This window comes from Oryctolagus cuniculus, chromosome 21 (genome assembly GCF_051225735.1).
Source record: "Oryctolagus cuniculus isolate XC-2025 breed Fujian yellow rabbit chromosome 21, ASM5122573v1, whole genome shotgun sequence".
NCBI lineage: Eukaryota > Metazoa > Chordata > Mammalia > Lagomorpha > Leporidae > Oryctolagus > Oryctolagus cuniculus.
In genome coordinates, this window is record NC_142887.1 from 21,297,077 (window position 1) to 21,310,960 (window position 13,884).

The window sequence follows — 13,884 nt, forward strand, 5'->3', positions numbered from 1 at the left end:
CTATGTTTTGACAAGGACCCAGTCATTCTAATGTACAACCACATGAGATTTATGATAAATGTGAGCAGGACTTGAGTTTCTTCCTACCTCAAAGTGTGCCACCAAATGAGTTTCTCTCAGCAGACACAAGTGATCTAGCCTGTAGTGAAGTGAGAGAGCTATTGTATATGGCTATGCATTGTAATTGCTTAATGAGAAATTAAAATGAGTAAGTATAAAGTAACTGACACAGAATTAGAGCATACAAGATAGATAAGACTAACATAAGACAATTAGAATCCCAATACCATTAATAGCATGTGCATCTTGCACAAAGAGTGACACATGGGAAGTGCCCCCAAATATTTAGGTGGAGGGAAGAAAGGAAGGAAAGAAAGAGAAAGGGAGAGTGGGGAGGGAAAGAGAAAGAAGGAAAGACTTAGTCCAGACAGCAGGGTTAGTATAGATGCTCACTGGTGTGAGTTGTAAGATTATAAAAACTTTCCTAAAAGGGAAAGGGGTAGCAAAACAAAGGCAAGTGGATCATGAACTTGATCTTGATCTTGAGTGATATACTTATTTTTTAAAAGACTTATTTTATTTATTTGAAAGAGTTACAGAGAGAAGTAGAGACATAGAGAGACAGGTCTTCCATCCTCTGGTTCACTCCCCATATGGCTGCAACAGCAGGATCTGAGCTGATCCGAAGCCAGGAGCCAAGAGCTTCTTCCTTGTCTCCCATGTGGGTGTAGGGGCCCAAGGGCTTGGGCCATCCTCTGCTGCTTTCCCAGGCACATTAGCAGGGAGCTGGACTGGAAGTGGAGCAGCCGAGACTCGAACCAGTGCCCATATGGGATGCTGGTGCTGCAGGCCAGTGCTTTAACCCACTACACCACAGCACTGGCCCCTTAAGTGATATATTTAAATGGAGATAGATTTCAGGTAAGGAAAACTATATGGGTGTGGAGCCAGGAGGTGAAGTTACTAGTACTACAAAGAAAGTGGCTAGTTTATAGTAGCAGCTAGTTAGCGTGAAGCAAAAAGAGAAAACAACTTTAATCTTATGTGTGGGAACAAATAGAGAAGGATTATGCTAATTGGACACATTAAATGCATATTCAAATTTAACTTCTTCACTCTTCAGAGTCTGGTGGCAGGAAATAGAATTTTTTACTTTCGTAAGAAATACACACTGAAGATTATAATCTCAGAAAAAACTATCTTTATTGATTGGGATACGATTTACTCTTGTATTGACTAAACTAATCATTTTAATGTGATGCTTTACCTTGATCTGTATGCACAGCAAACAAAATATAGTAAAATGGTATATCTATATTGACTATTCCATATCATACATTTTATGTAAGGAGGTCAGGTAGAGTCTACAGTCAAGCAAAGTGATTTTGCTTAACCCAACTCACTGACCTGGAGTAAGTTACTTAACCTCTCTGTTTCTCAGCTGAAAATGGTGAGGAGAATAGTGACAGAACCTATTTTATGGGGTGACTGAGATGAATGAGAAAGATGAGATCTGTAAAACCCTTGCTATAGGGCCTGGCATAGAGTTAAGTGCTTAGTAGACACTAACACATTGATTCTCAGTAAATTTCCCCATTGACAACTGAAATCTCACGGGCAGCACCCATCATGAGTTTGCTTCATGTCTGTGCCTGATACAGACATTAGTTACTGCTCATATTTACTTCTCATTCATATTCCAGAAAGTCACAGAATTGGAAATGATTTTCTCTTCCACCTATCCTAGAAATAGGAATGGGGTCTTTCTATTCTTTCTCTAAGAGTCCCCTCAAGTGTGACTTATTCTCAGAAGGTGCTACTCAGTTTTTTTGGTTTAGCTTGTTTTATTTACTCATTCAATCAACTATTTAAGTCAGAGTCTGTGCTAGAAACAAAGAGTTGAAAGAAAGAGCCTCTGCCTTCTAGAACTTGTAGTCTAGTGTTGGGAGGTGGGGAGAGAAAAACAGTGATAACTCAGTGAGACCACGGGATTCTGTAGTGCACTTAGGGATCACAGAAGAGATATTCCTACTACCTCACATGGCCTGGGGATCAGGAAAGGGAATTATGACACTTAAGGTATGTCCTAAAAAGACTAATGGAAAAAGCCAAGCAACAGGATAGGAAGTAGAGACTATTGCAGCCCACGAATGTCCCAGACCTGAGGAACTAAGAAATGTTCAATGTTGCAGTGAAAACAGAGAGAAGTGAGGGAGGAAAGTCAGCAGAGGGCACACACAGACAAGAAACCCTGTTGAGGATTCTGATCCTGAAGACAATGGGAAGCCATCAGTGGCTAGCAGAGGAGTAGAACTCAAACTGCTGTTTTGACAAGATCACACTGACTGCTCTGAAGAGAATAGATTAATTGACTAGTTTAGGAAGTTGATAAGGTCACTCAAGTCCAAACTAAGGTGGTGACAAGAAGTGAATAGATATATTAAGGGGCATAAACAATAGGACATAAGACTGAGTGAGGGATGGGGGAGGTTGGATGTTAAGAATGATTCTAGATAATTTGGCAGGTGGTGGATGAAATTTTTTTGTGCGGCAGGAAGTGTGTAGTAGATATATTTCCCTATTAACTAACTCTTCCTTTAAAGCAGTTTTAAAATTATTTGGGAGATAGGGAGAGAGAAAATAAGTGGGAGAAGGAAGAGGGGAGAAGAGGATGGGGAGGGGAAAGAGAGCATTGTCATGCCCACTCGATTGCTTCCCAAATGCCCACAATGACTGGACTTGGGCTAAGGATAAAGCCAGGAGCTGGGAACTCAATCTATATCTCCCATGTGGTCAGGCACCCAATTACTTGAGTCATCATCACTATCTCCCAAGCAGGAATCTGGAATCAGGATCTGGAGCTAGGACCTGAACCCAGGAATACTGATGTGGGATGTGGGCATCTTAAATGGTGTTCACCACTAGGCTGAACAAGCTGGCCTTTCTTAACTAGGTCACACATTACTTTAGGTCAAATTCATGACGTTTTGTTGATCTTGTCAGTCATTCTTACTGAAGCTTGAACCAGGGTAATAGTTCCTCCAGATGGCAAATTTAGCAAATTTCTCTGCAACCATTCTCTTGATTTTTCTGTGTGATTTACAAACTCAATACAATGAGATTTATTCACCACCTGCTTTATGTCATTTTCTATGCCAATTGGGTGGAACCAGATAAGCATGATTCCTGTCCTCATGATACTTATTTCCTAATATATAATTCTAGAGTCTTCTCATGTAAATGCTAAATCCTTCTGAGTTCTAGGGATGCCTAAACAAGAATGAGAGTGTGTCAGTTAACTATCACTGTATAAAAGAATGTCTCAATGACTAGTGGCTCAAAATAGCAAACATCTATTGAGGTTAAAATTCTGCTGTTGTCAACTTAGGCTTTGCTCAGTTGGGCGGTTCTTCTGTTCTTAGCTGGGCACATTCTTGCATCTGTGTTAAGTTCAGGTTGGGTAGGCAGTGTCATATATTTATTTATTTTTAAAGATTTATTTATTTATTTGAGTAAGTTACACAGAAAGAGGGGAAGGGGACTGGAGAGAGAGAGAGAGAGAGAGAGAGAGAGATATTACAGATCTTCCATCCACTGGTTCACTCCCCAGATGGCCACAATGGCTGAGGGGGGGCCAGGCCGAAGCCAGGAGCCAGGAACTTCTCCTGGGTATCCCATATAGATGGCAGGGGCCCAAACACTTGGGCCATGTTTTGCTACTTTTCCAGGATATTAGCAAGAAGCTGGATCAGAAGTAGAGCAGCTGGGATTCCAAACAGTGCCCATATGGGATGCCAGCATTGTAGGAGGTGGCTTAACCTGTTACACCATAACACTGGCCCCTAGGAAGCTTTGTTGATCCTGGTTGGAATCTCACATGTTTGAGGACCTCAGCAGAGATAACTGTTCTGAAATGACTCTGTTCTGCATGTCTCTCTTCCTCTCATAGGCTACCTAAGCTTGTTCATGTAGCAGCTGGGAAAGTTTCCCAGAGAGTAGAAATACACATAGTCTCTTGAGGCATGCTATCACTTCTTCCAAGTTCCATTGGCCAAAGCTAGTCATGTGGTCCAGTCCAGATTCAAAGAGTGAGGAAATAGGCTCCAGTCCTTGATGGGAGCAGAGTCTTATTGCAGTGGGTGTGGGCACTTGCAAAAGGGGGAAGAATTTTGGCGATCTACTTCAAGGGCTCATCTACTGATTCTTTCAATTGTAAAAGTTACCCCAAAAGAGAGTTCTACTGTGTAGATGATGGCAACAGACCCATTTCCTACCTTTCAAGCTAAACAGGAACCTCACTGAGACCTGCCCTTTCCCATGAGGGAATTCACTATGTTCCTTTTGGTTGCTGGGTCAGTCAACTTTTTCTCTTTTAGAGTTCTGACTATGGCCATCCTCTCGTTTTCATCCCCTAGGACAACAGCCTAGGATTCTCTGCAGATGTCAAAGAAATAAAATGTCAGCAGAGTTCACTGCGCCCTGCAGGCTGTTGCCCTCCCCCTCACTCTCACTCTCCCATCTCCTCCTCAGAGTCGCCTTTGGCAGGGCCGGTCTGCACTATTAATAAACCTTCCCCTCAGCACTTTGTCTCCAGGGAGCAGTATCAGATAGGCTCCATCTATCTCTCAGCCTCACTCCCGCAAGGCTGCAGAGGTCTTCTGACGTGGAGATAAGAAATCTCAGACATCACTGCCATGTAGAGGAAGCTCGGGGTTCCATTTTCCTTATGAAAGGTCAAATCAGTTCTTTTGCAGTCTTTGGAAAGAAAAGAGCTAACACAATATGCTTTCTAAATGCCAATGGTTTTGACATCCCGATAAAGAGAAGTCAAGAAGAGAATGGCTCAGGAGGAGAGCTGACTTCTAAGTGCCAGAAGGAGAAGTAAAGCATTTTAATAACTCATGTTAAAGTCTGTGGTTAATTTGATCCTGGGTTAGAGTAATGCAATTATTGCTACTTTAAAAAAATTCCTGCCTTGTTGCATTGAATATAAGCAACAGTAATAGATACCCTCGCAAGATGCTTAGGAGGCAAGCAGGCAGTCTCAAACTGGCCTTTACCAACATTCCACACATCCATTCATGTGTTCGTTCTTTCATGGCTAATCTATTCCCTGGCCACTATGTGCGGGAAACTGCTTGGCATAGAGGGTGAAGGTGGGGTAAACAGCCCAGCATTTGAATGTTAAGGAATTCAGAGAGCCTGACAAGTCAACAGATAACAGCTATGGCAGTCTACTCTAGGAAATGCAGGTATTGTGGAAGCATTCCCATGGGAGGGTTGGGGCCTATCACCTCCTGAAGTTCCTTCCCCCAGGAAGTTATGGGCCAAGTATGTCATATTCACCACTGTATCCCCAGTGCTTTGCAGATGCTCATTTTAATTTAGTGTTTTACTTGTTGGTATGAATGTATTCTTGCTCAATGGGGCCATCAGCCCTACTGTAAACATTCCATGCATTCTTTTTTTTTTTTAAGATTTATTTATTTGAAAGGCAGCATTACAGAGAGGCAGAGGCAGAGGGAGAGAGAAAGTTTCTTCAATTAGCTGGTTCACTCTCCGAATAGCCATAACAGCCAGAGCTGGACCGATGCGAAGCCAGGAGCCAGGAGCTTCCTCCAGGTCCCCCCTGTGACTGCAAGGGCCCAAAGTCTTGGGCCATCTTCTACTGCTTTCTCAGGTGATAGCAGAGAGTTGGATCAGAAGTGGAGCAGCCGGGACTTGAACTAGTGCCTGTATAGGATGCTAGTACTGCAGGTGGCAGCTTTACCCACTATGCCACAGCACCAACTCCTCCATACATTCTTATAACTATGTGTCCAGGAAAATACATTTCTTCCTGTCTGGAATCTTGTTCTCATCACTTGGCACCTGGAAAGTCTTATGTACCCTTCAAGACCCAGACCAAATTCCTTGCAAAAACATCTTCTGAAAAAATCTTTCCAAATCAATTGAGTAGAACATATCTGCTTCATGATGCTGCTAAGTAACTTACTTATATACCAAATGTGGTTCTTGTAAGACTGTGGGGAACCATTGACCAAAATATACCAGGCCTCTACTCCTTGGTCAGGCATGGTGGCAGGTGTGTGCTTTATGTGATGGTTTTCACAATGAATTTTGGAAAGACCTGTGAGCTGCGTTTGAAATATTTTCAGAATTTCAACACTTCTCATCATCTCTGCTGATATTCCTCCAGTCTAAGTCATCATCATATCTTGCTCAGGTGGTTGTAATAGATCCATAACTGGTCTCTCTATTTCTACCCATGCTTCCACCTCCACCTTGCCTCCTTCTAGTCTAACATAAACCCAACAGCAAGGGTGATATTATGAAAATCACATCCCTCGTTGGCTCAAAACCCTCCCATACTTTCCATTTCTCCCAGAGGGAAGATCACCGACTTTATGATGGTCCTGAAGGCTCTACAGGATCAACCCTTCTCCTCATCTCCCAACCTCAGCTCTGATCAACTCTTCTCCTCATCTCTCAACCTCAGCTCTGACAGTCTCCTTCTTCTTTCACTTTGCTTTAGCTACATGGATCTTTGTGCTGTTCTTCCATCATGCCAAGCATGCTCCTGCCTTGCCCTAGCTACTCCCTCTGAAGGATGATTCTCCTTTAGATGTCTACATGGCTCATTCTCTCACTTCCTTTAGATATTTGCCCAATGTCATCTAACCAGAAAAGCCTTTCCTAGGCCTCCTATGTAAAAAAGCACACACCATAATCCCAGGAATTCCTGTTCTCTTATTCTGCCTGAATTTTCTATATATCACAGACATATGTATCTTTCCCTGTGTTCTTGCCTGTCTCTGCCTGCTTGGTTTATGAAAGTAGAAGCTTTTGTCATGTCTGTCCACTTTCATGTCTCTAGTGTCTGAAATAATACCTGTCATGCAGAAGGCACTCAGTATGTGCTAAATGAATCAATGCACGCACAGATGAGCTCAGCAGCTCTGTGAAGGGGACATCAGGATGATTACTCTTTTCTTAGATGAGACGGTGGAGGTTCTGAGAAGGGAGAAGCTTGTTGAATCTTCTCTTTTACTCCAGAGAATGTTGGGCTTCCAGGACTGCAGAGGACAGTCCTCAAAGGCTGGCTGAAGCAAGCAGCAGGACTTTACAGGGTGGGGGTGGGCCTACATTCCTTATAGAGCCTCTAGAAGAATGGAAGCAGACTGTGGAAGGCTGTCAGATTGCAGGGCAGGGCTGGCACTAGGGTTGTGGGTCCCAGGGCAGATGGTTACTGCGGATCTCCTATGTGTAAACAATCTGAGTCAGGCCAGAGGAGAATGTTGGCACCGTCTGTAAATCAGTTGAAATACTACAGTGGCTCATAGGAACCTTCAGCTCACCAGGACCCCCACCCCAGGCCAACCCCAATCTTAGGACATCTCACTGACCCAGCACATAGGGTAAAAGATCAAAGAGAACCCTGCAGGGAGGAGCAGAGACAGAGGTTCATTTACTTGCTCATTTGGATGAGGTGCCCCACCTGGATGGTACTGCCAACCACGGAAGGTGCCAGCCCCCAAGGAAGAGGCTTAGAAAATTTCCAGAAAGGCAAGAAGGCACTCCAAAGTGCAGATTCTCCTGGGGTGCTGGACCTGGGCAGGAGCCTTGTTATCCCTGGTCTAAGGGGTATGTGTCTGTTTTGTTGCTGTTAGCTCTGTCACATGGTCCTTGGGCCCTGGGAAGCTGCCATGTCATTCTTCTCCCTCAATCTGTCTGCAAACCAGAAAAGACACACGTTTTCCCTTTTGGTGTACTTCAGGCCTTATCTTCCCAGTTTACACCAGTATCAATGCAGAACAGGCTGACCAATGTCTCTCAGTCTGGATCTCCAACCTTCTGGGAGGGACAGTCTGATTGGCCCATCTTTAGTCAAGTGTATGTACTTGTCCCTGTCACCAGTGTCAGAGAGGCAGGGGAGTAGAATAATAGAGCACAGCATCGTTTCAGTTCTCAGAGGAGGGGGGGTCATGAGGAGAAATGTCCTCAAAATATTGACTACAGCTTTTGCTGACCAGAGGGAAAGCAAGGCCTCACCTCGGATGCCCCAGCATCCAAAGTCTTCATCCAAAGTCTTCATCTGAATGCCACCCTTCTTAGATCCGCTTGAGAGGTTGAAGGACCACAGGATCTAGTGGCAGCAGGGTGGACGGTATATGAAGGGAAGCCTACACATTGGGCTGGATTGAGAGTCCTCTCTACCTATTTCTTATGAGCTGGAATGCAGGCCCCAGAAAAAGTAGGAGCGTTCTGCCTGCAGACAAGCTGATATGAACAGCAGGCTACCCTAGGGACACTCAGGTGCTGAGTGCATGAGCATGCACATTCATAAAAACTGGCAAATTACATTGGGGTGAGATCAGGTTAATTGGGTTATTTGGTCCCCTGGGCCTACTCAGGGCACTTTCTTGCAGACTGTAACGGGGCAGGACTTGGGACTGCTTGGAGCTGTACATCCAGGTGCAGCCATTAGCTCGAGCTTCCATCTCAGCAATTTTACTTCCTTTGCTATAGGACACCTGAGGCTCAACCAGGATGTGCTGATGCAGTACAGATGGAGGGAGTCCCAGGCCTGACTGAGAAGTGAGCAGGTGGAGAAAGGATGGCTTGGGGGAGATGAGAGTAGACTTTAATGGTCTGAAGGGCCGTTATGTGGCAAAGGCAGCAGAACTAGGAGTAGAGGATGATGGTTACAAGAGAGCAGATTGAATCTGACACAAGTAGTGTTTTCAGAAGCTGGGTCCAATGAGACCAGACAATATTACTCCCTGACACTTGCGAGCATGGTTTCAGACTGAAGTAGGAGCAGTAATTTTATTTGTCCTACAGCTATGAAAAGTGCCAAATTTTTTAATCAGAATAGAAGATAAAACAACATCAACAGCAAAACAACTCCTGAATGCATTGACATGATCTCTCCAATGGCCATGCCTAACTCCTGCCACCTCTAGCAGGCTGTTGTCCTGCATGCCTGCCTCTAATGCCCTTTCTTTCCTTCTATCTCTTCCTTACCTTCTATACCCTTAAACTTCTTTCCTAATCTGACTCAGATGTTCTGGGCCAGCTTGGATGTGGTCACCATGGTCCCAGTGCTAGAAGGAAAACTGCTCAATGACTGTTAAGGACTGTTAAGGACCATGGACAGCGACAGCATTTGCTCCTCTGTCAGCATCTCAAGTTTGGCTACCTCCAGGTTGTCAGGTTTCACATTAAAAATAAATAAGTAAATAAATAAATATATATATATATATTTACTGAAATGATGCAGAGTTACAGAGAAGGAGGGAGAGAGGAGGAGGGAGGAAGGGAGGGAGAGAGGGGGAGATAGAGACAGAGAGACAGAGACAGAGACTGATTGATTGATTTTCCATCTGTTGGTTCACTCCCCAAATGGCACAGCAGCTGGGGATGAACCAGGCTGAAGCCAGGAGCCTGGAACTCTCTTTGGGTTTCCCACGTGAGTGGCAGGTAACCAAGCACTTGGACCATCTTCTGCTGTTTTCCCAGGCACATTAACTGGAAGCTTGATTGGAAGTAGAGCAGCTGAGACTTGAGTTGGTGCTCATATGGGATGCTGGTGTTGCAGGTAGTGCTTTAACTTGTCTTTTCCACATGCTGGCCTCATGGACCACATTTAAACAGAAACTGTGCAGTCATCTGCCAGAGTTGTTGCACTTGGATTCCTATATAACCATTCACCCCATTTATTTACTCATTCTGTTGTATGGTTCCAGGGAGAGGAAAAAGAGATTGAAGGTTGGAGAACATACTTACCTGATGACTGCTGATTCCCACAAAGTCCACTGGTGGGATTCATGAAATTCCCCTGTGTTCATCTGTTTCTCTGCTTTTACCTGAGTCAATCTGAGGAGATTTTTATTTTTTGCAGCTAAATGATTCCTAATAAAGATAGCATTGTTGGATTAGAATCCCTTATCCAAAAAGTGACCAGTCTTATCCTGCTGGCTTCCATAGGACTTTGGGTTTAGCAGGCTTCCTGGTCAAAATGTTGATATTTTGGATGAAGAACAGAGCTTGGGGCAGGTGCTCACGAGACGTATGTCTTCTTCTCTGCTGGAAGTAGGCTTGTGCTCCTGCCCACATTGGCTGCACTTCGGGGAGGCAGATGTCAAGCAACACCAGTAAGTTAGACCCCAGTGGTGCTTACTTTACTGATGCACTCAGCCAAGTGAGTCTCCCTTTGACACACAGAATTCTACTTACTGCATCAGCAAATGTGACCTGTTTGGTGTGAATAATTCAGTGGTTTGCAGGGATTCTGACTTCCACTGAGAATGCAGCACTGTCAAAGATTGTTAACTAATCCTATGGAGCAGAACTGAGCTGTGGTTCACCTCTGAGCCGGGAAACACTTGGGAAAACAGTAAAAAGAGAATAAAAAAGGAAGATCGTTCTCTCAACTAACAACAGAGACCACGCTCCCCCAAGCTCTGCTACCACACACACATCAGTGAGCGGCTCTTCCTGCCTCAAAGCCTCGGACTGTGTCTCAGGAGACTTTGGTTCAAAAGGAAATTCTGAAGGTACATTTTTCTTGCTAAACGAGGAATTTTAAATGGAAAAGCCCAGCTCTGAATGAGTATATGGGCTGTCCCTAAAGGGAAGGGAAATGAGACAAGCCTGGGCACCCATAGCTTGGAAAGAGAAAGGGTGCTTCATTTCTCTTCCTATCTGTATAATCTCAGGCAGGTCACTTGCTCTCTCTCAGCATCTTTGTAAAGCTTGGAATTTATTCTTTTCTTAAAGATTTATTTTATTTATTTGAAAGGCAGAGTTACAGAGAGAGGTAGAGACAGAGAGGGAGAGATCCTTCATCTGCTGGTTCACTCCCCAAATGGCCGCAGCAACTGGGGCTGGGCCAGGTGGAAGCCAGGATCTAGGAGCTTCTTCGGATCTCCCATGTAGGTACAGGGGCCCAAGCACCTGGGTTATGCGCCACTGCCTTCCCAGGTGCATCAGCGGGGAGTTGGATTGGAAGAGGAGCAGCCGGGACTCACATGGGATGCTGGCACCACAGGCTGGGGCTTTAACCCACTGCGCTACAGCCCCAGCCCCAAAGCTTGAACTTTAGATTAGAAATCAGAAGTTCTTAACTCAGACTCTGGGGTGGTCTATATGTGGTCACTGAAATCTCTGAAATATGGTGAAAATTTTGTTTGCATGTACATCTGGGGAAAGGAAAAGTCCTGATAGCTTCTATCAGATTCTCAAAAGTGTCCACATAACACCAAAGCTGGAGAACTCTTGGGCTAGACAATTTTTTTAAAATTTATTTGACAGGTAGAGTTATAGATAGTGATAGAGAGAGACAGAGAGAAAGGTCTTCCTTCCATTGGTTCACTCCCCAAATGGCCGCTATGGCCAGCACTATGCCAATCAGAAACCAGGAGCCAGGTGCTTCCTCCTGGTCTCCCATGCAGGTGCAGGGGCCCAAACACTTGGGCCATCCTCCACTGCCTTCCTGGGCCACAGCAGACAGCTGGACTGGAAGAGGAGCAACCGGGACTAGAATCTGGCGCCCATATGGGATGCCGGCAATGCAGGAGGAGGATTAACCAAGTGGGCCATGGCGCTGGCCCAACAATTTCTAAATCTCAGTTCAGCCCTAGATCAGGCTGATGTCTTCTGTGAGTCTGAGTAGTTGTGTTTTGGCACCTGGACTGCTCGCTATGGAGGCTGAGGGGAGCTGTGAGAACTTCCACCTTTCAAGCTTGGAAGGGGTCCAAACCATTGAATCCAGCAAGTGTGTGTGTTGCAGGGGGAGGGGCTTCTTTCAGGAAGAGCATGTTCCTTCTTTCCTTCATTCCATACATCTTTGTTTGTGTGTGCCAGCCCCCCTGTTAACCACTGCCCTCCTGGAGCTCACTCTCTTGGAGACAGACAATGGGCAAATGATCATAAATGACTGTGATTACAAAGTGTGACAAGGGCTCTGAAGGGTCACTAGGCATTTTGGTGGGAGGTTGTAGGAGAGGACCTCTTTTTCCTTTACTGCCACATCCCATACATCCAAGGAGTGGTTGCTCAAAAAAATAGCTCACGTCTCCAGTTCCCACTGCTGTCACCCTAGTCCACGCTCCTATCACATTGCACCTGAATCCCTGAAACCTTTTTCTCCTTGCTTGTGTTTCTGGTCATTAACTGAAGGGAGGAGACTCTGAAAGGGGAGGGTGGTAGTAAACAGGCACCAAGCATGTGCCACGCATATGGCTGTAAAATCAAGCCGCACAACCCCTGCCCTGGAAGACCCCTCAGGCTCTCAGGGAAGAGAGCCATAGGAGGAATGCTACATGGCTGCTCCAGGTACTCAAGGCAGAATGAGAGGGAAAGCATTTAACCATCTCAAGGTGAGAATTTTGAAGGACAATGCACACTTTGATGTGTAACTTAACAGTATTTTAAAAAATCATTCATTTGGCATCACACCTGGTGTTGCACAGAACAAAGCATAAAAGAGCTCATGCACTTATAGCCCAGGCTGTTGATTCTCACCCCCATAACAGGACCCAAAACAGTCCAATGAAGCAAGCTAGCAAATCCAAACCCAGGAACCAGGCAGATTAGGGGTGATCACATCCATTTGTGCTTCAGAAGCACTCTGATTTACCAAGGACTCTCTTTAAACAGCATCTTTGGAGTGCTTGCAGCACTGCAGCTGTGGGTGGGGAGGGAAGCCCAAAACACAAGCTGTAGAATTCCTGCCCAGTTGAAGGTCTTTCTGAGGAGTGTGCTACTTGATTTAAAGCTGTAAACATGGAAGAACCCAGCTGTGCTATGCAGAGAAGCACACCTGCAACGTGAATCCTGGGGAGCAGACTGAGTTTAGGTACTTGCCTGAGAAAATGCACCTGGAAGGTGTGTATGCACAAGACACATGTTAAGTGCTCAGTAGGTGCTAGCCATCATCATCATTCCCTAAGTTCAAACATTAGCTGGGTGTCCTGCAGTTCAGTTCAACTCAGTTTTGGACACTAACTTCCTAGGGTTAGCACAGATTCCATAAGTTAAGGAACTCTTCCTATAAGGCTATCCCTACTTAAGACAGTAACTGCAAATTCCAGGTGTCCCCAAGTCACTCACACTTAGTCCAGTTCAGTTACTAATTTGGGGATTCCTACAATCCCCCCATTCTGTTTTAATAATTTACAAGAATGGTTCTAAAGCATTATACTTAACAAAAAAAATTTTGTTAAATAAAGATTTATTTTATTTCTTTGAAAGGCAGAGTTTACTGAGAAAGGGAGAGACAGAGAAAGGTCCTCCATCTGCTGCTTCACTCCCCAAATGGCTGCAACAGCCAGAGCTGTGCCAGTCTGCAGCCAGAAGTTTGGAGATACCTCCAGGTCTCCCATGTGGGTGGCAGGGGCCCAAATACTTGGACCATCTTCTGAGGCTTTCCCAGGCACATTAATAGAGAGCTGGGTTGGAATTGGAGCAGCCAGGGCTTGAACAAGCATCCACAAGGGATGCTGGGATTGCAGGCAGCAGCTTTGCCCAATACGTTGAAATGCTGGCCCTCCAACAATAATAGTTTTATTATGAAGGATACAACTCAGGAGTAGGCACATGGAGAGATGCAGATATCAAGGTCTTGGGGAGCACAGAGCTTTCATATCCTCTCCCATGGAATCGGGGGGTCATCACTTCCTAGGACGTCAATATCCATCAACCTGGAAGCTCCTCCAAGTCTTGATGTCCAAGAGTTTTTATGGAAGCTCCATTATGTAGGCATGATTGATCAGATACTTAACTGGCCATGTGATTGAATTCAGTCTCCAGCCCCTCTCCCCTCCACAGAAGAGGAGTATGGGACTGAAAGATCCGACTCCCTAATTATGTGGTTGGTTC

At 45.0% G+C, this 13,884-nt stretch overlaps 1 long non-coding RNA gene across 2 annotated transcripts in view; it reads left to right on the forward strand.

Annotated features, from left to right (window-relative positions):
• The window catches only part of LOC138847421 (uncharacterized), an 85,909-nt gene extending 75,971 nt beyond the window's left edge, over positions 1-9,938 (forward strand). For both annotated transcript variants that reach the window (XR_011385232.2, XR_016227269.1), the window contains one exon: positions 9,750-9,938. This is a non-coding gene — a long non-coding RNA (uncharacterized LOC138847421). The remainder of the gene's footprint in view (positions 1-9,749) is intronic.
• Positions 9,939-13,884: the final 3,946 nt, after the last annotated feature.